This window comes from Odontesthes bonariensis, chromosome 24 (genome assembly GCF_027942865.1).
Source record: "Odontesthes bonariensis isolate fOdoBon6 chromosome 24, fOdoBon6.hap1, whole genome shotgun sequence".
Classification (NCBI taxonomy): domain Eukaryota; kingdom Metazoa; phylum Chordata; class Actinopteri; order Atheriniformes; family Atherinopsidae; genus Odontesthes; species Odontesthes bonariensis.
Window position 1 is genome coordinate 26,932,729 of NC_134529.1, and position 23,668 is coordinate 26,956,396.

Sequence of the window (23,668 nt, forward strand, 5' to 3'; positions counted from 1 at the left end):
GTGCGAATGCAGACTGAAACAGAAGGACAGTTATCAGAACGAAATTCGAGTAGGACAGTTCTGATAACTGCGTTCCTATAACTACTCTGTCCGAAAGCGGCTATTGACACAGAGTACAGCGATTTAGTGTTACACAGTGAAGTGAGATGGTTGAAAAGCTGCTGGAGCAGTTCCTGAGCCTCCTTCCTGAAATCAACACCTTACTGACATTACCTGTCACCTGAACGCTTTCAACTTGCAGCTCCAAGGGAGAGACAAGCTTCCAAGTGACATACTGAGGGCAGTCAGAGCATTCCAAAAACAAAATAACTGCTCTGTGGATACCTGACAGAGAACTCATCCCCTTCCCAAAAACTCAGAGCAACAACCACAAGTGACCCATCTCTGCAGCAGCACTTCAGCTACAGAGGATTTGTTGACGTTTTGGAGGAACTGAAGGGTGGTTTGTGTCCAGATTCAGTCATGTGACTGAACATAAAGAGATTATCAATTTTATTGAAAACCCCTTCCATGTGGATGTATCATCTCTCACTCCAACCATCACAAAGCTCTGCCCTGGTAATCGTGCCACTCTGGAGAGTGAAATAATAGAGCTGCAAACAAATACCATTCTCCAAGCTGAGTTCAGAGCAGGTGTTGGCCACTTCTGGAGTTTGGTCTCTGAGACAGACTTTCCCAGTTAGAAACCACTTGCACAGAAAGTGACGTCTTTCTTCATGAGCACATACACCAGTGAGTCAACATTTTCAACAATTTTGAACACTATCAAGAGGAAACAGAAACCGACTGACCCATGCTCATCTTGAATGCCTCACTGTGATTTCAACAACAAACTACAAATACAACATGAAGACGAACATGGGGACCTACTTAACACATCCGTAGATGAGGTTTACCATTTTTTTGGTGCCTGTATTTAGATGTCCTGCGTCCAGGGCTTCATTTGTGCTGGATCCTGCCGGAACAGGATTCGGCACGTCTTGGTTTTGGCCTGCCCGTGTTCTGGGACTTATTTGGGCTGACCTCTCGTATAGAAAAAAATACTAATATTAAAAAAAAAGTTTTAAAAATGTATAAAAGAGTCAATAAATATTCCTAACAAATCCCATGAATTTCATGTTGTTTATTAATATTAAACTACGTCATTTGAAAGACTCGGAGATTGTTGATGCACTGAAAACTACTGGTCATCAAAAAACTTTTGAAATTTGCGGCATCTGGGGAGCAAGCAGCAGAGAGGAACAAAGAGTTACCTTTTCAATGCAAACATGTCAAAAAGACAGTTGAATTTACTGTCTTTTTTCAAAAAGAAGGAAGAGTTGCATGATGCTACGAAACGAGTGCGAAAAGCGGCGACAAGGGCAGTTGCAGCGGTCATGCTGACGAGCAAAACCGGCTGCAGCAGGAGACTAGCGCCGCAGCCGCTAGCCAACTTCCCCGACAGCTAGCCAAGCCAGGGCAGCAGCAGGGCAGGCTGCCCACCAGCCTGTGCTGTGCAGTATTGCCTAAAATAATTTTAAATTATTGTCATAACATTTATACCATGGATATTATTTGAAATTAAGGCTTGTAAGTCCCACAGCATTGTCAGTGGGCATTTGTATGTTGTTTTCAGCACCGTTTTCTGTATGCGTTCCGGGACCTGTGCCCGTCTCGTCATCCCTGTGCTGTCATATGTACTTTGCGTTCCGGCACCTTGGGATTTACAAATTAAGCCCTGCCTGCGTCCGATCCCCAAAAATGAGGATGTACTGGTCCAAAGCCTTGAGATTCTTCAAACTGAGGCAATCATTAAAAGTGCTAATTGATGATGATGTGCCTGAAGACCTGAGGAAGAGTGACAAATTCTGGTGGTGAGGCCTTTTCTGGATCGGATTCTGTAAGGCTGCAGGTATCACACTCGATCTGAATGCATATCAATTGATGAGCAGATGATCCCTTTCACAGGAGCCTGTCCATGTAGGCAATATCTGCAAATGAAGCCAAAGCCTGTTGGCAAGAACTTTGTTTGTGCTACAACAGATGGCACTGTGCTGGACTTTGATCAAGGTACAGGTGCGCTGCTTGAGCAGGTCGAAGAACCAGAGGGTCTGGGTTTAGGAAGCTTAGTCCTGGCTCGTCTGTGTCAAACTCTGCATTGTGGCACAAAAGTGTATTGTGACCGGTTCTTCACAAGCATCCAAGGTGCGGAACAATTGATGAAGGATTTACTTCATTCTTAGAACTGCGTTCTTAGAACTGCTCTGTCCGAATACGGCTATTGAGGAGGCAGTTTGAGGACTTGGTAGAAGTCTTGCCTATCACCTTGGCAGAGGTGGTTGTGGTAGTTGAAAAGATTCTCGGCGGTAAAGTCTTTGGATTTCTGTGGAGCTGTCATGGCTATCAGACCTCTTCAGTGTCACATTGAAGTCTGGACAATGCCTGTGGAGTGGCAGACCTGGGTGGTGGTTCCCATTTTTAATTAGGGACACTGCAGAGTGTGTTCTAACTTCCAGGTAATCACACTACTTAGCCTCCCCAGGAATGCTTACCCTAGGCTATTGGAGACGATTCTCCGACCAATTGTTGAAGCTAGGATTAAAAGAGGAGCAGTGCGGTTTTCGCAGAGGTTGTGGAACAGTGGACCAGATCTTTACCCCTGCAGTGTTCCGACGGAGGTCATGGGAGTTTGGCGATATATTGTACACGTGTTTTGTGGACTTGGATAAGGCTTGTGATTGTGTCCCTTGAGGGATTCTGTAGGGGGCGCTACGGGAATATGGGTAGTTGCTTTTGTACGCTTGCTATCCATTCCCGTTATAACCAAAGCAGAGGCAGTGTATGCATTCTTAGCACAAGGTTGAACTTGTTTACAGTGCGTTTTGGACTTCGCCAGGGCTGCCCCTTGTCACAATCCTGTTTGGGATTTTCATGGACACGATTATTAATGCTATGCTTGAAGCAAATGGCTCAACACAGTATCGATCTTTCAAAGCAGAAGTATCACAGCAGGACCTTTTGATGGCTCGCTTCACCATGCAAAAATATTTTTGAAGCTTCATTTCGTCACACAAATATTTGCGACATGTCGCGCTGGTTTTGAATTCAGGGCTATTAAACAATCAAAATACTTATAAACGGACACAATCCCTCCAAAGTTTGTGGGTTTTTTGAGAAGATGAGAGTTTTTCATGCATTATTGTAATCATTTTATTGATTGACAACCAGAGAGAGTGAGGTTTAGCTAGGATTAGCATAAGATTAGATAAACTGGCATACAGTACACTCAAAGTGGCACAGACATTCAAATACAATACATATTGTTATACATACTTAAATACGCGTACGTGTTCATATAACATACACATATTAAGTACACATACAGAGAAAGATTAACAGGTTAGTTTGCAAATTAGTGCAATATGAATTTGAGAACATTAGAAAGTGTTCAGTGATAATCGGTGTTGTGAGTGTTTGAGAGTGAGGGGAGAAGAGATCGGGAGAATAGAGGCAGGTCCCCCTAAAAGAGCAAGATCTTATCATATGCCAGCTACCTCTGTGCCATGTGAAAGTGTCTTCTCCAAAGTGCCCCCCCCCTCAAATCCCCTTCCCAGTTTAACCAGCATTTTGTACGACTATTGTCAAAACAGTCCATCACTGCAAAGGCCTTTCCCAATTTTATTATGTTGTTATAATGTTAATCCCAATGTAATTATTATTATATTCTTTATTTCTATCAATCTTGCAAAATCATATCTCTATCACAATAAAGGTGCCATGGCATGAAAATAAATGGAGGCTTTTATATATTTTTATAGGCTTTAGTGGTCCCCTAATACTGTATCTGAGTTTTTTTCCCCAAAATTCTGCCGTGGTGCAGAATTACAGCCAGTCCCAAAAATCAGCTTTCCTTAGGATCCTCAGAATGAGCTGTTTAGGGTCTGCAGCTTTAAATGCAAATTAGGAGGAGAAAGGCGGGGCAAAGATGCTAGCGACTAAAACGATGCACGTAGCGCTAGTCATTTCAATCAGGGGAAAGGCAGATATCGTGCACGCCATAACACCAACATCAGAACGGCTATCAAAACAACAAATAAGTACACAACACTCGCGTTACAGTAAATGAGGTGTCCACTCGCATACCTCATGCTATTTACCGTTACATTAGCGACAGTGACTGAGCTATTAGCTGCAGAGCTAACGACACAGACAGACTAACCGTTTTGACTCTGCAACCATGAATAAATCATTATCCTGATGAAATGCACTGAATTTGCGGATTCATTGTTCTTCAGGAAGCTTGAAGTAGGGGGTTTTGGTCTAAAATGAGCTCAGTTGGCAGAGATAAGAGCTTGTTAACATTACACACGCATACCTGATGCTATTAGCTATATAGCTAACGATACAGACACTTTCTTGTGGTAACAAGCTATTTAACTATACTGTACATACAGGAAAGCAACACAATTATAGAGTGTTAAATTACTTACTTGTCCGAGGTCTGTAGTTGGGGCAAAGAGAGTTGGTACTGATCCAGGGTTAATTTTCAGACGTTCGGCAAGGCCAGCTCGGTATTGGCCCGAAAGAATGAGTTTGCGAATACAAGCGGCCAAATGAGTTTCCTCCGCCGGGTGTATGGGCTCTCCCTTGGGCTCGGTATTGGCCCAAGTTCTGGAAACATTCGTCGGTGAAATGTTTGGCGCACACATACACAAATCTCTTCGGTTCTGTCGTCACTTTCCCAGAAAAAACAAAATCTGTCCACTGGCTTTTCAGAGGTTCTGATGCAGGAGCTCTAAACAGATTTTTTACATCCATGTACAGCGCAATGAGCTGGCCAAAGAGCTGTGGGCGGGGAAAGGCAGTTTTGGCATAGCCATATATGGGCTCTGGGGTGAAATAACCTCCACGTCATTAGAGGCAGCTTTCCCGATCAGGCCATCTGCATGAAATTAGCAAAGGCGGAGAATAATTTCCAGTGCATGGTTTAGGTCTATCGTCATTTTTAGCCACTGAACTCATATTAATGTTAAACAACCTTAAAAAGTGAAAATTTCATGTCATGGCTCCTTTAATGTCTTTAAAAAAATCAGTCAAATATTTCAAGATGTACCTAGAACCTTTATTGTTATGCATAACAGTGCCTTACTGTTTTATAACACCTGGCCTTTTAAAAATGCTATGTTCAAGGTTGTCCAGCAGATGTTGCCGTATACAAATTGTATCAAATGCTTCGAAACACTGAACCATTCAACACAATTACTTCATATTGAGCTTTGATTGAGTGAGCGCCCCAAGATCTACTTTTTCAATGATGACTGTAAAAGAAATATCTCAAGCACTGTAAAGTAGTTAAAGAACTTCAGCCTCTGTATCCGGGGTGCCTGCTCAACCAGTTGAGCTATCGGGTGCCCCAAGAGTTACATTTTTAATTATGACTTTGTCAAAATTTCAAAATATTTCAAGTACTGTTAAGGCTAGAGTCCTAAAACATGTTAATCAGCTGGCCCATGGTGATATATTTCATATGGCCAAAAACCTTCTTTAGAGCTAGTCACATGGCTGGTGCAATGCTATAAAAAAGTTTTTCTAATGTGCTTTTAGCTTTAAAATGCTCATAAATCTTATTTGCTCAACAAGTTAAATCTACAAATGCAATAGTTGAGAGCCTGTTTGACAGTTACTGAAAAGTTCAAGAGATGGAAGACAGCTGCACAATTTTTCAACTCCATTTAAGCAGCAAAAGCATTTAGCAATTAAACCACACTCTCCTTAGGAAAAGCACATTTTAGTGACTGTTGATCAAACACTGCATTGATACTTAGAATTGTGACAGCACTCTGCTGACATCTACTGGTTTTGCTGTGGTGATTACATCCTGGTTGTGTCGAAGTCACAATGTGAAACCTCAGGTCATAGGAAAAAATAATTCAACCTAAAACTTCAAATGCGATAATGCTGTTCAATTGAACAATCATCTTACAGAGAGAGAGGAAGACATACTTTTATTTTTTACAGATGTATCGGTCACAAAAACTAAGATGGCAAATGTTTCAGAATAGATTGTTGTTAACAGAGTAACTCAGAAAAAAAGTGACAAATAATCTCAGTAATGCAAGTTTTAATAGTCCATTTAAGGATGTCAAAATTGTATTAGAAAAATGCTACAAAACCACGTAAAAGAAGGAGGAAATCTCAAAACATAATGACATGGTTGTAAAACATTTCTGTAACAATATGCAGACAAAACATGGTGGGAAAAAAGTTGCCACTGTGAGTAAAGATCCACTCAGTTAATGCTGCATGTGTTGGGGAATGATTACAAAAAAATTTTAAAAAGCAAAAGAAGAAGAATCTCCTTCAGTGAGCGTACAATGGAATGATCCAGAATGTCACATTTTGAGTTATGCGTTTTGAGTTGGTCCCGAACCAAATTCATAACAAATATTTGCTCATTTTGGATAAAAGAAATCATGATATGGTTCGCAATTGTTTTTTGTGCTTAGTACCAGGACTGTAATAATACCTACCATTACTTTCCTGTTACTGGTAATGTGATGGACTTACGTCCTGTCCAGGGTGTACCCTGCCTCTCGCCCAATAAAAGTTGGGATAGGCTCCAGCCCCCCTGCCACCCTGAGTTGGATTAAGCAGGCATAGAAAATGCATGGCTGGATGGACGTTGCCAATATTTCTGAGATGACAGAGTAAGTCAGTCCTTCTTTATTCTCCCTCCTTTCTCAACTGGCAGTTGCTACCATTGAAATGGCACAAACATTTTGGATCAATCTTTGGTAGCAAAGAGAAGAGGGTCAGCGTTGGTAAATATCTTGAGACTCGGGCCCTTACAATCACTGACCAAGTTGGTAACCTCGGAGTGTTGATAGACTCAGATCTGACTTTCAGCAGCCACATCAAAGCTGTCACCAAGGCAGCTTTTTACCATCTCAGAAACATCAACAGAATTAAAGGTTTCCTCTCCCAAAAAGACCAGGAGAAACTCATCCACGCGTTCATCTCCAGTAGACTCGATCACTGTAACGCTCTTTTAACTGGACTTCCCAAAAAGAGCATTAAACATCTGCAGCTCATCCAGAACGCTGCTGCTGGAGTTTTAACCCGGACTAAGAGATCTGAACACATAACAGCAGCTTTAAAATCTTTACTCTGGCTTCCAGTCAGTCACAGAACAGATTTTAAAAGCCTGCTGATGGTTTACAAATCCCAGAATGGTTTAGGCCCAAAATACATCTGTGATATGTTCAGAGAATATAAAGCCAGCAGAGCTCTTAGATCCAAGGACTCAGGTCAGCTGGTCCAGTCCAGAGTCCAGACTAAACATGGAGAAGCAGCATTTAGCCGTTATGCTGCAAACAAGTGGAACAAACTGCCAGTGGAGATTAAACTTTCACCAAATGGAGACATTTTTAAATCCAGGTTAAAAACATTTCTGTTCTCATGTGTCTATGCATGAAATCTGCACAATATCTTTTAATTTATCTGGACTGTTGCTTGTTTTTAAATTCATTTGAATTAATTTAAATAATTTTATTTGTTTCTCTTTATATTCTTTTATGTATTTTTAATGTTTATTCCACTCCCTGCTGCAATTCTTTTATTTTATGTAAAGCACTTTGAATTGTTTTGATTTTGATTTGAATCCTTTGTGAAAAAAGTTTGTTGTGCTTGCTGATGAGTTTGCAAAAAAAAACACATTTGATCAAGTCCTGTTTAAACCTGGGCAAATGACTAATGTGGAAACACTGAGGAAGGAGTACTGTAAGTTAAAAAAAAGACCTCACCTAAACATGTCACATTTTTAGACGTATTATTTGAAAGAAGTTCTGCTCAAACTGTTGCATCACAAAAATAGGATGAAAAACATTAGAAACCTAAAACCAATTCAGTGACAGAAAAAAAAATTTTTTTTACTTTGGCTTTAGAAATAAAGAGTTAAAGCCATCAGAAGGTACGAATTAATACATTCTTCTGACACTGGTGTTATTCAACCATAAGTGAAAACGATTTGTGTATTCAATAAGGTGTTACCAAATAAATATAGTTTAATACAGTACAATTAAATACAACCTGCTGTTAATGAACAGCTAAAATTGACTAATATACAAATATGTAATAAGAATGTCTAATATGACTTTGACTGCGACCCTCTTAAGCCCTTAGCTTTTCTGATCCTCGTTATAATGAGAAGGTGGTGGATGAGCATCTTATACACCATTTCGCAAACTGAACACAAAGCTGCTTTGTTCTCTTTTTGTCCCCATCTGCTCATCTTTCCATAATTCAATTTTTCTCTCTCTTTTGGGTACCAAATTTTATTTTTGTAATGACATGATTACTTTAAATTCACAAGGTATTTTCAATTATAGCATGAGCATTTCATTGCTGTACACCCTAATGCGTTTGCAATAGCTTAGACCTTTTTTTTATATTGCATTGAATTTTTAATAACTTTAGGCTTGTTAAGTCAAGTATCTCAAGGCAGCAACACACAGCATCTTGAAACATATGCTTATATATGTTGCGAGATTCAGACTAACATGGACTCTGAAAATGATTAGAGGTCATGTGGCCAATAAGACAACAGCACATCACATAAACACCTTCATCACTTTCTGATTTGGCAAAGACAATATTACTTGGCTAGGGTTAGAAAATGATCATGGCTAAGGCTCGGATATCATTTTCACTGTGTGGCCTTCACCTACATAAGTACATCTAAAGACAACTTGTAACAATGAAAGTTTGTCACTGCCTTGCTGGCTTTATGCAATGACATCACTTGGTTAGGGTTAGAAAAAAATAACAGTTAGGGCTAAATTAATTTTTTATAAAATGACTGTCACCGTCATGGACGCTATTTTTGGACTTGAACTGTAGGTGCTCTCAGAACTGTCAGAAGGCCAGACTGCAGCGTATCATTCGCTCTGCTGAGAAGGTGATTGGCTGCAACCTCCCAAGTCTCCAAGATCTGTACTCCTCCAGGACCCTGAGGCGTGCAGGCAAGATGCAGCTGACCCAAAACCTCACGCCACAAGAACAGTTTCTTCCCCTCTGCAGCTGGCCTCATAAACAAGACAAGAGACCCCCACTGACACTGACCCCCCACCCCCACCACCCTCTGCACATTAATGTGTACTATCTCCTCCATGGACTGTCTACACAATACCTGTACATACTTATTCCATTGTTTCACTTCCACTTTTACCTACCGTTCTTATTTATTGTTTTTATTTAAGTTTTCAGAAAACAAAGCACCAGCACACCACAACAAATTCCTTGTATGTGTAAACCTACTTGGCAATACAACTGTTTCTGATTCTGAGTTACATTGTGTTGTCTAGGTGTTCCCTTTAAAATTTTTGAGCAGTGCATTTCTTTAACTATCAGTAGTGGTGACTTCATGAGCTTATTCACCAATAAATTCTATTAGAGAAAAGATTCATGGAATCATTATCACTGATCAAGTACAGCAACTTAAGAAGTATTTTTAGAACCCGATTTGTGTTTAGATTATTTTTAGCTTCTTAGCTTCATCAACTTGTACTTTTGACGCAATCCCAACCAGACTCTTAATGAGGCGCCAGATGTTCTCCTGAGGGATCTCCTCCCAGACCTGGATTAAAGCATCAGTCAGCTCCTGGACAGTCTGTGGTGCAATGTAGCGTTGGTGGATGGAATGAGACACGATGTCCCAGATGTGCTCGATTGGATTCAGACCTGGGGAACGGGCAGGCCGGTCCATAGCATCAATTGATTAATAAAAATATTAATTAATTAATCTTTGTTGAAAGGCTGTGGTAATTATCAACCTATATCGCGCATCTCTTTTATGTCTAAAGTTCTTGAAAAAAGTCATTGCTGCTCAACTTCATGATCATTTACACAGAAATAATCTCAGATTATGAAACAATTTCAGTCAGGATTCAGAGCACGTCATTGCACAGAAAGGGCACTGATTAAAGTTACCAATAATCTCTTGGTGTCTGATAGCTTACTTATGTCTGTGCTTGTTCCTGTTGGATCTCAGTGCTGCATTTGATACAATCATTTGCAAGTGTCACGTTTCGCTGGTGGAGGTGAGGAAGGACAGCCCAAGTGTAGACACAGAGCGAGAGCCAGGAGGCAAAAATTAATTGAAACTATTTATTTTGAAAACAAGGGCTGTTTCTGTTTCAAAGCCGGATACAATTACGAAAAGAACACAAAAAAAAACCCAAACCCAAAACCCAGGAATTGACAAAAGCTACTAGCAACCGGAATGAACTGGGGAAAACACTAGCAAGCAGTAACGGCAATATGAGTGGACAATCTAAGGAAAACAGAGGATCTGACAAATGCTGGGAACAAACCGGGAGACTAAATACTGTGGGGAGAGTGATTAGTGACAAGGTGCAGGCGATGATAAATTAACGCAGGTTTAAGGGAGTGGAGCTGATGACTGGCAGGAGGGAAACTGAGAAAAAAGTGAGGAAAAAGTGAGACCAGACAGAAAAAAAACACAAAATCACAGATCGTGATAGCAAGTCTCTATTACAGAGACTTGAACATATTTTTAGGACTAAAGTTACAATTAAGTTGGTTTAATTCATATTTCTCTGATAGATTCCAGTTTAACGTGTAAACTAAGAATCTTCTTCGCACAACATGGATTTGTGCAGGCTTCTGTGCTTGGACAGATTCTTTCTACTTTATACATGCTTCCATTAGTTAATCTTATTAGACAGCATGGCATACATTTCCATTGCTATGCTGATGATACTCAGGTGTACTTATCTAGGAAACCAGATTAAACCAAACATTTGGTTAAAATACAAGCATGTCTCAAAGACATAAAGAGCTGTATGACTCAGACAAAGCTGGAGTAGTCTCTGGACCTGAGCACTTTAGGATTAAACTACATAGTTACCCTAGATGGCCTTTCATTGGCTTCCAGTACAACATTGGAGTTATTTTTGACCAGGGTCTGACCTTACATAAACATAATAAAACAGGGTTTGAGGACTGCCTTTCATCTTTGTAATATTGTTAAAATTAGGAACATCCTTCCTCAGAGTGAGGCAGAAAAACTAGTCCATGCATTTGTTACTTCAAGACTGGACTAATGCAATTCTTTATTATTGGGCTGTCCCACATATTCTCTGAAAAGCCTTCAGCTGATCCAAAATGCTGCAGCCAGAGTTCTGATGAGAACTAACAGGAGAGATCATATTTCTCCAGTTTTAGCTTCTCTTCATTGGCTCCCTGTTAAATTCAGAATTGAATTTAAAATTCTCCCCTGTCACATATAAAGCTCTAAATGACCATGTCATGATCTTCTTTGTGTGTCTTCTGTTGTTCCTGTCTTTTGAGCTTTTCTAGTGTTTTTGTTATTTAATCATGTTTTCTTTTGGTCCCATGTTCTCTTTTTGCTTTTGTTCCATGTTTTCAGAACTGTTCATTCTGGTCATTCTTCTTTTTTTTTTTTTAAACATTTATTTATTAAGAATTTTGTTCATTTTATAAACAAACAGAGATCAATACAAAACAGCACAATGGCACAGTAAGGTACATAAAAATATAATAAAACAAAACAAAATAGAGAAAGGGGACTTGTAATAAAGCATAAATAAAGCAAGCATATGGTTTGTACTCACACAAATCCACGCTACAATCATAAATAAAGATTACATTATTATATAAAAACAAAAACAAAACTAAAAAGACCAGAGATTAAATAAATAAATCAAATAAAGACAACTAAGTCCTATTTGTCATCCATCCAACCATCTACATCTATATTGTTATTCTCAAGAAAATTATAGAAAATATTCCATGGTCATTATTCTTTACCGTTTCCTCTGATTCCACCTGTTTCTCTGTCAATTACTCAGGGATGCAGTCACTTTCTCATGAGTTCCCTCTGTGTATATATCCCCTTGTTTTCACTGTCATTGCCAGATCCTCGCAGATATCTCGTTGTGTTTCTCTGCCATTCGTGTTCATGTTTCTTTTCTCTGTCTGGTTTTCTTGTTCTTTGTTTTTTTTTTCACAGTTTTGTTTTTGGAGTTCTTGCTAGTCCACAGTTTTTGTTACAGTTCTAAATAAATCAAGTTTGGCACCTCCAGCCTGTTTCAAGTCGGCTTTTTGGATCCTTCTCTCTTGACAGACCAAGCTCCCCTTCAGTCTGTTTCTGCCAGAGGTTTCTTATTGATTAGTCAGAATTCAAACCAGGTGACACTTGGATCAGTAGGTAAAGAACTAACATATGGGAGTAAAAGATGGGGAACCAGATGGATAATTAAAAAAACCCCACCAGGGACTAGGTTGTGACGCTTCAGCAGGGGTTGGAGAGGAAGGAAGCTGAAGGTGTGCCGGCACAAACGCAAGGGGGAGAGGGAATTTGTCCAAATGGTGATCAGGTTACTGGGCAGATCTGTGGATCCTGGCTTGCATAAATGAGAACAGATGACAGGGGAGATGTGGAGGAAGACAGGGGGCTCAGAATCCTATTTCCTTCTGAAAAATCCGGGCCAAAAGTCAGATGAGGCAGATGTATAGACCCAAACAAGAGCGGTCAAAGAACTCACAATAGTCTGGGAATGAAACGGAACAGGATCAGGTCCAGGATGCAAACAAGGTAGATCCCCTGACAACAGGTGGCAGAATCCAAAAAATCCAGAGAGCCAAGAAAGGTAATGAGGGGTCAGGTTTCCATGAACTCACAGATGAGTGGAATCCAGAAGCAGTGATCAGGGTCAGGTCCTGAACAGGAACAATAAACTGAAGTTGGGCATCAGGTGCAGAATGCAGGAGAGCCGCTAACCGCGGTCAGAAAAGCAGCCGATCTGGCAACGAACTGGGCTGGTAGATCTGCTTAGGAAGGGAGAGGAACAGGTGAGACTGATCAGGTAATAAGTGACTGATTTAGAGAGCAGGAAATGAGCAGAAGGAGGGGAGAGAAATGACCAAAACAAAGAAAAACAAAGATGGTTGAGGCTGGTGATCCCTCAGTGCGATATCTTAATATCTTGCTGTATGAGGAGAAAATGCAGCTCTCAAGATTTATAGTTCTTGCTCATGCAGGTATTTGCTGGCCCCAGGCAGAGGGAACATAAAGGGTTTTTTCAAAATACTTTTCCAGGTGTTTTTACTTGTCATTTTTCTTAGTATTTTACTTATTGAATTCAGCTTAGTTTTTTTTTTTTAAATGCTTTTACTTGACTTTATGTCTAACAGGAGCACCTGCTCTAATATCACACTCATTACATTTGTACAGACGCCAACAGCAGCCTACTGTCATCAGCTCTTCCACACAACCAAATTTACTTTATCATAGTAATGGGTTCATTATACTTTGATTACAAACAGAGATTGTCAGATGTCTTCAGTACATACTGTATTAGGGTTTATGTTGGCAGGTACTGTCTGAAGTGTTGGTCAATCTGCCATCTTTGCTAGAAGATATTGTCAGCACAAATAAAACAACACTCATTGATCATTTCTGGATACTCACAAAAAGTGATAACAGCCAAGTCAAAAGCTGAAATCAGGTATTATCAAATTAATCAGATACTAGTTTTCGAGGTCTTCACAAAAGTTTTAAAAGAAAATCATATTATTCTCAATAATATAATACAAATGTAAATGTATTTTATTTATACAGCCCTTTACAGACAATCCTTACGATGTGCCAAAGTACTTTACAGCAGGTAATAAATAAAGAGAAGAATAAGTAAAAACAAATAAAAACAATAAAAGAACAGTCAAAGCAATACCAATATTATAATAATCAAATATGACCTTTGTTTTCCTGAGATAGAATACTGAAATCATTTCAAAATTATGTAATTAAAATGAATAATTGCGGGCTTCACTGCTATCAACTTCAGGATAATACATATTAACAAACATTCCCACTGTAAACTACAGGTAACTACTGGCAGCTGTTATGGCCAGCTTTTACATTGTTGATTTACCCTGATAGTTTTATAATCAGTAATTATAAAGTTTAATACAGTGTTCTGCAGTAGAAACAAAGAGTACAGTGTAACTTCATAGAAAAAACATAATAATGAGCTTAACAGACAAAACAAAACAAAAACTCAAGTAAACTAGTGTGCCATTGCTAAAGCATCTGGCATCTAAGTCATTTGCATATCTTCCCATTGTTTCTACCTATAATATGCAGGGGGGAACAAGGCGTTTCTCCAGCAGGCCAGTCTAATATGCCGTACTCGTTTAGTGCAGATGTCGAGTACTTACAAGATATAAAAATTAACATAAACAAGATCTACAATAAGATATGCAACTCGTCAAACAAACATGAATAAAACAAAAGCTTCAATTGATTAAACCCCCGTGTGTCATGAGTTTATAAATGTAAAATGTAATGTAAATGTACTTTATTTATACAGCCCATAACAGACAATCCTTACAATGTACCAAAGTGCTTTAAAGCAGGTAATAAATAAAGAGAAGAATAAGTAAAAACAAATAAAAACAATAAAAGAACAGTGAGAGCAATAAAATACAACAAAATCAAATAAGATAAAATAAGATAAAAGTGTCATCATACTACTGGGTATTAAAAGGCACTGCTATATGCTATTTGTCTAATATAGAGAATGAAGAAATATATTCAATTCAATTCAATTCATTTTTATTTATATAACGCCAAATACAACAAAAGTCATCTCAAGGCACTTAGATAATAAAGTCCAATTCAAGCCAATTGGAATTCAATTCATTGTAATCATAATTATTCATAAAATAATCCAATTCGTTCATATAGAGCCAATTCAAAAACAATTTCCTAGCTAAGGAAATGAGGCCGCACAGTTAAATCAGATTCCTCAACTCTATGCTGTGGTGTTTTAGTGTGACTAAAACCTGGTAATATAGTGTTGACATGTGGCTGTGTGTCCTCTTTGTGTTTCAAACTACAGGGAGAGAGAGAGAGAGAGAGAGAGAGAAAGAGTTGCTGATCAACAGCATAGTTTACATCATATATCAAATTCCAAAGAGGTTTATTCTGTTAACTCTAAGTGGCAAAAAACAGCTAAATGTTCCCTCTGGTGAAACTCACGCTGAAGCTTATAATATAATGCAGAGTTAGATATCTGCTCTGGAATTTGAGAGGAGAAACGCTCAAAGGTCTTTTGACTGATTTTGTTGTGAAACTCGCTGCCAGACATCAAAGGTCAGAATCACGGAGAGGCACGTTTACCTCAGCGAGGTTCCCGTGACTGATCTGAAAGCGCTGACATCAACTTACAAATCACTCGGGGCTTTATATTTGCTCTATTGGTCGAAATATGACATTGATCAGGTTTCAGTGGTCTTTTCTCTAAAGTCACTGGGAGTGAATCACACTTGATAATAGGCTCCTCCTCATTCTCAAATTGCATTTAAACAACTTTGTTTTTTCATTGTGCCAGATCTTTGGTGTTTGCTTTCAAAACAGAAATAGGGAGAGAAAAGTAATACTGTTTATAAACTAAAATCTACAGCATTTTCACCACAGAAGACTATGAGTGGCCAGGGTCACACGTGTGTGGTCAGTCCAGAGTAAATCAATTAGTTTATGTGTAGAAGCAACACTCAATCACACACATTTAGAAAAGAGTTTCATCAGATCATTTATTTGCTTTATTGTTAACAGGGAGTAACTAAAAGTGTAAAGCTAATGCCACATTCTACAGTTTTGGCGATTTTCACTCTTCACACTAATTTGACATCGGGGGCATTGCCTCTGGACTGGCAGATTGGGGTGGTGGTCCCCCTCTTTAAAAAGGGGGACCGGAGGGTGTGTTCCAACTATAGGGGATCACACTCCTCAGCCTCCCTGGTAAGGTCTATTCGGGGGTAGTCGAATCTCGGATTCAGGAGGTGCAGTGTGGTTTTCGTCCTGGCCGTGGAACAGTGGACCAGCTCTATACCCTCCACAGGATCCTGGAGGGAGCATGGGAGTTCGCCCAACCGGTCTACATGTGTTTTGTGGACTTGGAGAAGGCGTTCGACCGTGTCCCTCGGGGACTCTTGTGGGGGGTGCTCCGGGAGTATGGAGTGCCGGACTCCTTGATAGGGGCTGTTCGGTCTCTGTATGACCGGTGTCAGAGTTTGGTCCGCATTGCCGGCAGTAAGTCGGACATGTTTCCTGTGAGGGTTGGACTCCGTCAGGGCTGCCCTTTGTCACCGATTCTGTTCATAATTTTTATGGACAGAATTTCTAGGCGCAGCCAGGGCGTTGAGGGGGTCCGGTTTGGCGACCTCAGAATCGGGTCTCTGCTTTTTGCGGATGATTTGGTTCTGTTGGCGTCGTCGGGCTGTGACCTTCAGCTCTCACTGGAGCGGTTCGCAGCCGAGTGTGAAGCGGCTGGGATGAGAATCAGCACCTCCAAATCTGAGACCATGGTCCTCAGCCGGAAAAGGGTGGAATGCCCTCTCTGGGTCGGGAATGAGATCCTTCCCCAAGTGGAGGAGTTCAAGTATCTCGGGGTCTTGTTCACGAGTGAGGGACGAATGGAGCAGGAGATTGACAGGCGGATCGGTGCGGCGTCTGCAGTGATACGGGCTCTGCACCGGCCCGTCGTGGTGAAGAAGGAGCTGAGCCAGAAGGCGAAGCTCTCGATTTACTGCTCAATCTATGTTCCTACCCTCACCTATGGTCACGAGCTGTGGGTAGTGACCGAAAGAACGAGATCGCGAATACAAGCGGCCAAAATGAGTTTCCTCCGCAGGGTGTCTGGGCTCTCCCTTAGAGATAGGGTGAGAAGCTCGGTCATCCGGGAGAGGCTCGGAGTAGAACCGCTGCTCCTCCGCATCGAGAGGAGTCAGATGAGGTGGCTCGGGCATCTGGTTAGGATGCCTCCTGGACGCCTCCCTGGTGAGGTGTTCCATGCCCGTCCCACTGGGAAGAGGCCCCGGGGAAGACCCAGGACACGTTGGAGAGACTATGTCTCTCGGCTGGCCTGGGAACGCCTCGGGGTCCCCCCAGAAGAGCTGGAGGAAGTGGCCGGGGACAGAGACGTCTGGGTCTCTTTGCTCAAGCTGCTGCCCCCGCGACCCGATCCCCGGACCAGCGGAAGATAATGGATGGATGGATGGATGGACACTAATTTTACTTAAACTGCCCCTTTTACATCCACCCTATATGTTTGAGGCAGTTGTTCCTTGGACTGTCTGTAGACAATTTTGGACCGACTCCTGTTTCTCTGATTCACCTAATGAGACTAATGGCTTTTTCCTATAAACGGTTTATCTGAATATTCACACATCAATAAACATATCAGGGCAATGTGGGATTCAGCATCGTGCCTCAGGAGACTTTGAGATGTTGGCGTGCTGGTGATCAAATGAGAATGAATTATGAATCATTCTATTGCTGAACCATGGCTGCCCCACATGGATAAAGAAAGTTCACTTTATAATTAGACTTTGGCATAATGATGAGAACTTGCAGGCCTAATGCACTTTAAGGGGAAACTGAACAATGTGACACCTAAAAATAATTTTCCAAGGAAAGCATTATGGGGAATGCGGAATCACTACATTCGTTTGTCTCCTGCAGTACATCCAGAACCAGGAAACACGACCATATTAGTCCAGTGCTCAGGTCTCTGCACTGGCTTCCTGTCGCTCAGAGAATAGACTTTAAAACAGCTCTGCTTGTGTACAAGTCTCTTCATGGTCAAGCGCCAAAGTACATCTCTGACATTTTAGAGCCATATGAACCAACTCGGGCTCTGAGAACCTCCGGGAGGGGTCTCCTGCTGGGGCCCAGAGTCAGGATGAAACCATGTGAGGCTGCGTTTCAGTGTTATGCCCCTAAAATCTGGAACAGTCTTCCAGAAGATGTGAAACAGGCCTCAACTCTGACAATGTTTAAATCCAGGCTGAAAACAGTTCTATTTAGCTGTGCATATGACACCTGAAAGTATTTTATCTGCACTCTTCACTTTAAAATTAATTAATCAATGATTTTTTTTTTTAATTTTTTTTTTTTTAATGATTTTATTGCCTTCTTGTGATTTTATGTAGCTGTAAAGCACTTTGAATTACCTTGTGTACGAATTGCGCTCTATAAATAAAATTGCCTTGCCTTGCCTATTTCTCTTTCCTTCTTTCTTTCTTTCTTTCTTTCTTTCTTTCTTTCTTTCTTGGCCTTAATGTCAGGGCATCACAGTTCTGTTCATATTAAATCTTAAGGAAACAATTCTACAAGGTTTAGTAACCTATAGTGTAGTTGTTGTTGAGCACTTTATCATGATTGTCTTATGATCTAAATGTAAACCCTCTTTTATCTGACTTTTTTCTTTTTATGATTAAGATTAATATTCATTTGATAGCGCACACGTACATAGCCCGGCTCAGATTAAGCGCATTTTAGGAGCGGAATCCTTTCCATCGGCTGAACTCTCCTCCCGTTGTCCTGCCTGGAATCCGGCAGGATGACGCCTGTCCTGCAGCAGCTCTGTTGACATGTAAATGAGACGGAGGGAGGCGGCAACAGCCTCGCGGACCGACGGGAGAGGCGTCCGTGCGTTTTCACTTTAGGTTCCTCCCAAATAACATGGTCTCCTCAGGACTTTGGGAACTGCTTACCGTGGAGCTCAGTCCGAATCCAAACTTTGCATGTCCGACTCTCTGAGGTCAGTCTCTGAATGTGGTCCGTTTGTTTGTGCATTTGTTGTGAAACTGTCGGTGCTTCACATTGTTTTGTGTGGACTGTTTGGGGAGGGGGTACGAGCCCCGTGTAGGGATTGCGCTAACTTGAATTACATGTCTTCGACTTCAAAACGAATCATTGCGATACTAAAAACCTAAAAACCGAGCATTGCCGAGCTGGTTAGACATACCGAGTGACGAACTTGAATTTTTTTGTCTATTCGTCCGCAGAAAAATGGCATTATTGCTCACTTATTGTCTCCGCTGTGTTCAAAATGACACACCATTTCATCTGCAAAAATGAAAGTCACACCGATATATCTCTAAGTAATACATGCACAGCATTGGAATTATTACAACGTAAGTAATTTCATGTCACAATGTTGGCCTCAGTAACAGCGAGTTCACTGCGCCTTTAATTAACGTTGGTAGCAGTGGTTTCCTTAAACTTGTATTTATTTTTTATATCCCTTTGTGAACATTTCCCATTAATGAACAAGTCAGAATGCCTCCATTCGCCTGTTTAAAATCTGCTTACTTTAGAATGAGCTTGCCAAAAATATTCTCTCTGTGCTCTCATTGTATTCACACAATTCCCTCCATAGAAGTAATGTTACAAAATGTAGGTTTTGGTATGGACAGATGAATCCAGTATAATTAGAGCACTAATAGAAGAAAAATAAACAAAACAGGACATTGTCAACAAAGCCCTGAGCCCTGTTGTATATGAGCTGCAAATATTGAATTCCAATTGGCTTGAATTGGACTTTATTATCTAAGTGCCTTGAGATGACATTTGTTGTATTTGGCGCTATATAAATAAAAATGAATTGAATTGAATTGAAAAGGAGCTACAACATCTAAACAGAATAACAAGCAAATTAAAATAAAGTTTTGCTCAAAAGGCACAATCTAAATATTTTCTTATAAGGGTTCAAATTTAGAATATACACATCCTTTGAGTTAATAAGTAATGTTATTATTTGCACAGTTAAAGTAATAGATTACATTGCTATAGGAAATGAAATAATCCCATATTGTAAAGTGGCAGGGCTACTTAGACCTTCCCCATCTATCCATCTGCTTGTATCCCTGGGGAGCTGATTAGCACAACACAGTGCTGACAAGGTCAGAGTTCACCAGGTTTATAATGGTCGCATAATGTGCTCTAATGGGCTACAGGGCAGGGGTGAGCATTTTACAGATTATGGAAACTAGACACTGTTACAGCTGGTCAATGATTCCTCTATCAGATGGTGAGATGGCAGCTTATGTGAATGTTCTAAAGTTGATGGATATATGTTGAGATCTGCCTATTACCTTGATACTTTTGGAGTAAAAATCTTTGTTGTCAAATTACTTTTATTTTCTATATTGCTTGTATAGCATATTAGTTATATTACAGTTACAGTGGGGCATGTTTAAAGAAATCATAGCACATTGGAATCAGATTCACACGTTTGAATTTTGAATCCAGCCTAAGTTAGAAATAGTTAATTGCATGGATATGCAAGTAAAAAGCCTTAAGGCAAATGAAAAGGAGATTTCTTTAGTTTCGGCCCTTCAAGGGCTCTCATCATATTACATCTGTCAAATTCCTCATGTTGCAACAATGTTGTAAGCATTGTTGTTAATGGACAAGTTCGTTTTTTTTTTTTTAAACCTGAACCTTATTTCTGGCATAAAATACGTTCATCTACTCACCGATAACAGTTTGGTGAAAGTCGGCGTCCTTCAGAAGATATTTAGATCACTCGAGATCTGCGTATATCCATATAACGGGAGAGAACAGGTCAGAGACAATACAGCCTCTAAATAAGGCATTATCTGTCTTTATTTCACCAATACTTTAAGACGAATGAATGAATGAACACGTACTATTGCACTGTTAGCTCATAGCTACCGTGTTGTTGTTACCCGGGGCTATCGGGGGCTTATGGGTGCTTTATACACAAGCATCTAGTGGGATGACGTCATCGCCGCGCGCCGCTGCAGCACACCTCATTCACTTTGGTAATGACGTTCATTGTACTCAAAGTTCTCATCCACGTTGTCAAAATCTGATGAATATCCTGCCATGTTGCACAAAACTAGCAGTAGCAAACTCCGTGTGAAGTTAAATAAGCTGTAAGAAGATAGAGAGCCCATTGTTGTCTGTCTGCCTGGGGGTCTACATTTGAGTGTTAATTTGTGTGTATAAAGTGTATTTACATTTAGTACCGGTGCATGTCAGGTGTCTTTATCTCAGATAGAGAGGACACCATGAGGATAATCAATTGTGTGTCTTGTTTGTCTCTATAGCCTCGTTTCCACTGTCAGTATGGTTCGGGTCAATTTGTATCGGTACGGTACGGGTCGGGTCGCTTTGGGGTCTGCTTTGCGTTCCCACTGTACAAAGGGGACCCTTGGGTGGGCGGAGTGTGTGCCGAAGCGTCACTACGTCGATTGCTCCGAAGCTTCTTCAGCTTAATGCCACACTGGCTCACGGCCCGGTTGAAACCACTCTCGGCCATTTTTGCGGCAATCGGCTGGAAAACTTTTTGGTTTGGCCCAGTGCCATCGAGCTCCCGCTGCACAGTCTCCTCACCAACAACGGAGAGCAGAGCCTGGAACCGGTCCTGTGTGCTAGGTACCCCAAGCAGAAGAGTTACAAAAATGGTAACGGGTTCCATGGGACCGGTACGCTTTTGTGGTAGTGGAAACACTGAAATAAGCGAACCGTTCTGAACCGACCCGTACCGGACTGCATAGTGGAAACGGGTCTTATGTGGCCCTGCGATGGACTGACGACCTGTCCAGGGTGTACCAAGTGATGGTGTAACAATAATGTTAAAAAAGTAACAGTATTAACTCCTCAGAAGTTGGTGTCCATTGTCTTCATTACCTAAGCTGTTGGTGGCCACTACTAGCGAAAAAAGAGATGGATAAACCCTGATGAATTATTTCACAGATATCTAAACTTCCTTCGCCTGAAGTTCCCTCTTTGTGGAACAGTTTCTTTGCCAGTCCAGCAGTGAATTGTTTTTAAAACAGTGAAACAATAAAAAATGGTTGACGCATATACAGTCTTTTGCTAACTTTTGCTGGAACATTACCCTCAAATATAGTTTGAGGGTATAGGCTGGGGTTAGCTGTAAGGCACATGCTTCTCAGTACAGCTGATAACTGAACATTTTCACTTGTAGCTGGTTTAATCGGTCGAGGAGGTTGGATGCAGATGGAGTGGACTTGAGGAGTTATGCAAGTTTGAAATGAAAATAAGAACAGCTCGTTGAATGAGGAACTTTCAAACATAGTGTTGGGGATCAAGCAGGAGCTGTATTAGTTATAAGCAAAAATTAATGTTCAAGGACAGCCATAAAAAAAAAGTTATTACCTATGGGGCACCACTGGCCGAAGTCAGAAGCTAATAACGAAAAGATTGGTGTGAATTCCTTGTGCTCTCTAGAAGAAGGATTCTGGTCACTTCCTTTGGTCCTGTTGGAGTTAGTCCTCAAGCTAAAGCCTGATTCTTACTCGGCGCAACCGCGCAACTGTTCTGGCTCGAGAACCATTAATGACGTCATCGAAAGCGCCAGCCCCTTCACAGTTCCTTCAGCTCATAAGCGCAGTTTGCGCCGAGTATGCGTCACATTTGCAGTTCTGTCCAGACCAGCGGGCGTCACTGTTGAGGAAACAAGCTGAAGAACCGGACGAAGAAAAGCATACGAAGAAAGCATACACAATGCCACCTGTGGTGTCACGTCAGCAGAGGCTGGCACATCTGATGCGGATGCGGAATGAATTTACTCTGGGTGTAGAACTGTATATGTATCTCAGAGCTAAGCGGCTGCGGCAAAAACAGAATCGGTCACGGATGCATTTCCATGTTTTCTTCACCTCCACCACCCAGATGCCCCAGATGCCTGCCGATTTCCCCCCAGGAATTCGACACTGCCGTGTTGTCCCAGTGTAACTTCATAGACGTGTCGTACAGATGTTTGTAGAGGCGCACCCTCTCGGTCACCGCGGTCTCTGCAGTGTTCATGTTTCCTTTCTCTTGGTCAGCTGTTTCCGGTTGAGCTCGTGCGAAGTCAGAAAAAAAGTTGTGTGCACGACCTTGCGACGCGCGAGGATTTTTTAGCTTGCGACGGGGGGCGTGGCGGAATTTTGGGTCACGTGACCGTTTGCGCCATTTGCGACCAGCTAGTAAGAATGGGTCAAAGCGAGGTTGCGCCGAGTAAGAATCAGGCTTTACTGTGGGTCATCTCTCAGGGAATTCTTGGCTTAGTCCTCTGAGAAGGGGGTCCTTACAGGCTTTCCTGCAGGAGTGAAACAGAAGAATCAGGCCACTGGCAGGCCGTGCTGACCCTGTAGGCTGTGAGATCAAATTTTGCAGGTTCGCAGGGCATTGTTATTCCCCTCATGGAGAAGTGCCTGCTGCAAAGGAAGGAACTGTGTGGCAAAAAGAGTGAGTGTGTGACCTCTGTCCTCAGAGGGGAGGTGCAAGCTGTTTTTACTGACTCGTGAAGCAGCTACCTGGAAAAAAAGCCATGGACCTTCAGAGTAAAGTCCAGTTTCCTCCACAAATTAATGACTTCAGTTGGTGCTGTCCCCAACAAGACACTCAAATAAGTGCTCTCAAGAACAGAACAGTCCCCTTTAAAGGATGATCCAAAATAAGGACTTATTATGGACGCCAGTAAGGTCTTGGTAACATTTTACTTAGAACATTGTAAATGATCATTACACACATACACACACCGATGGACAGATTGGAGGCAACTTGAAGTTCCCAATTACACTTTGATATGTGGATCGACGAAGCCAGGGAATAAGACCGCCAATCTTTCGATTGGCATATAATATGTCCCCTTTTTAAAAAAAAAATATTTTATACAATTTTATCCACGTGAGCCAGTTAAACGTTGGACTGATAAGACATTGTGCCTCAAATAGGGATCAGTCCCAACTCTCTTTGGCCAAACGTCAGAGAAGGGAAACGTGAGTATTTGAGAAATAATTTGTCAAGATTTTTTTCTCT

The 23,668-nt window shown here is 41.2% G+C and overlaps 1 protein-coding gene across 3 annotated transcripts in view; it reads left to right on the forward strand.

Moving 5' to 3' along the window:
- The first annotated feature begins 18,509 nt into the window (after positions 1-18,509).
- The window catches only part of ankrd6b (ankyrin repeat domain 6b), an 80,766-nt gene continuing 75,607 nt past the window's right edge, over positions 18,510-23,668 (forward strand). For all 3 annotated transcript variants that reach the window (XM_075458592.1, XM_075458591.1, XM_075458593.1), the window contains exon 1: positions 18,510-18,629. The gene's annotated coding sequence lies outside the window, so the exon portion shown is untranslated. The remainder of the gene's footprint in view (positions 18,630-23,668) is intronic.